Here is a 2,236-nt window from a genome sequence, read left to right as displayed (position 1 = left end):
GCAGGTTCCTCCTGAGCACACTGCATCCATTATCTGGGGCTCGCACTGGGGCCGCAAACCCAGGGAAGCAAAGAGTTGGCTGCTAAGCTGGTGCACTGACGAAGGGCATTGTCCTCAGACCATATAAAGGATCAGTCCTGGGCAGGAATGTGGTCCTGACAGAGGCTGGGATGAACCACTTCTACATCACTTGCAAAGGAGACTTTAAACTCTAACCTTTACTCCCATCCACAGTGTCCTCAGCCACTTAATAGTCAGGCAATAAGGAATGACTCTGGGGCATTTTCTCCCCCTTCCTCCACAACCCTGGAAGTCTGCTAGGCCTATAAGTTGGTGTCAAGCCATGGCAGCTGGTCTCTGTTCCACAGGATGGGGGTTTGTTAAAGTTGTCAAGAATAAGGCATACTTCAAGAGGTACTGAGCGAAATTTAGGAGATGGTGAGAGGGCAAAACCGATTACTATGCTTGGAAATGTTTGGTAATCCAGATAAAAATAAAAGCAACAGACCCAAATACAGGATGATAGTCCATGCCGCCAACAGAGGCATCATTTGTCAGATTCTTATGTTCGTATAGCAGGAGATACGATAGTTGTGCAGTGGATGCTCATGAACTTCCAAACTATGGTGTGAAGATTGACCTCACAAATTATGCTGCAGTGTATTGTTCTGGCCTGCAGCTGGCCCGTAGACTTCTCAATAGATTTGGCAGGGACAAAATTTATCAAGGACAAGTGGAGGTCACTGAAGATGAACATAATGCGGAAAGCATTGGTAGACAACCTGGTGCCCTCACCTGCGATGTGGGTCCAGAACTACAATTGGAAACAAAGTTTTGGGAGCCCTGAAAGGAGCTATGGTTAGAGGTTTGTCTATTCCTCACAGTGACAAACGATTCCCTGGTGATGACTCTGAAAGTAAGGAATTTTCAATGCTGTAGTACATGAGACTGGAACGATAGCACAGTGGTAGGGCATTTGCCTTGCACGCAGCTGGCTCGGCTGAGCCGGGTTTGATTCCTCCGCCCCTCTAGGAGAACCCAGCAAGCTACCGAGAGTATCTTGCCCACATATATTCAATATGCCAAACACAGAAGCAACAAGTCTCAAAAAAAAATGGAGAAGTTACCTGGCCCCTCAAGCAAATCTATGAACAACGGGACAATGGTGTTTGTTTTTGACGGAAGTACATCGGAAATACATTAGGGGCAGACCGTTGCAGAGTATATAGCACTGTAGCACTGCACTGTTGTCCCATTGTTCATTGATTTGCTAGAGTGGGCACCAGTAAAGTCTCCATTGTGAGACTTGTTACTGTTTTTGGCATATCGAATACACCACGGGGAACTTGCCAGACTCTCTTGTGCGGGCGGGATACTCTTGGTAGCTTGTCAGGCTCTCTGAAGGGACAAAGAAATCAAACCTGGGTTGACCAAGTGCAAGGCAAATGCCCTACCTGCTGTGCTATTGCTCCGCCCTGCAGAGTATGTGCATTACCTAATGAAAGAAGATGAAGATGCCTACAAGAAACTTTTTCTCAGTACATAAAAAACAACATAATTTCAGACATAATGGAGTAAATTTATAAGAAAGCTCCTGTGGCTACATGGGCCAACTGTTTATGAGACGAAATCTAGGAGAGAAGTTAAAAAGAAGAGGTGGAACCATCCCAAAATGTTTCTTGCCTAGAAGAAAGACTGAGTAGTCCAGAAGAAAGTAAGTTTCCTCAGAGCTCAGAAGCGGGCTGCTGAGAGCTGAAAATCAAACCATGATTTTTATGGAGATTTTGCAAAGACAGTAATATATCTATTGGCCAAGCAGTGGAAAAAAAAAAAGAATGATCTTCATGTCCACCCTGTAACTGACAAACAGCACAAGGTGCTTTCAATTTGGGGGGTTGTTGTTGCTTTTAGGTGCCAGAAGTGGAAATAAATGCCAATATTCTGACATGAATATTCTACTTTTTTCTATGTCCACCAGGAGTGCTGAGGCTTAACTGCACTCCTTTATACAATCCAGGATTATTTAAAAAAAAAAAGGGCAAAAGGGCCGGGAAGAGAGCTTAAAGGGCTGGAGGCCTGGGTTCCATCCCAAGCTCTGCCAGATACTAGGAATGTGACCTCTGAGCACTGAGCTTGGACCAGTTCCTCAACACCTTCATGTGCTCTCCCCTCTGCCAAAACACACACACACACACACACACACACACACACACACACACACACACACCACACAAAA

The 2,236-nt window shown here is 45.3% G+C and overlaps 1 pseudogene; it reads left to right on the top strand.

Annotated features, from left to right (window-relative positions):
- The first annotated feature begins 379 nt into the window (after positions 1–379).
- On the top strand, positions 380–1,756 carry LOC130044150 (60S ribosomal protein L5-like; annotated as a pseudogene).
- The last annotated feature ends 480 nt before the right edge of the window (positions 1,757–2,236 follow it).

The sequence above is a fragment of the Sorex fumeus genome, unplaced genomic scaffold (assembly GCF_029834395.1).
Source record: "Sorex fumeus unplaced genomic scaffold, SorFum_2.1 ptg000122l, whole genome shotgun sequence".
NCBI classification, from domain to species: domain Eukaryota; kingdom Metazoa; phylum Chordata; class Mammalia; order Eulipotyphla; family Soricidae; genus Sorex; species Sorex fumeus.
This window is presented reverse-complemented; position numbering and strand designations above follow the sequence as displayed.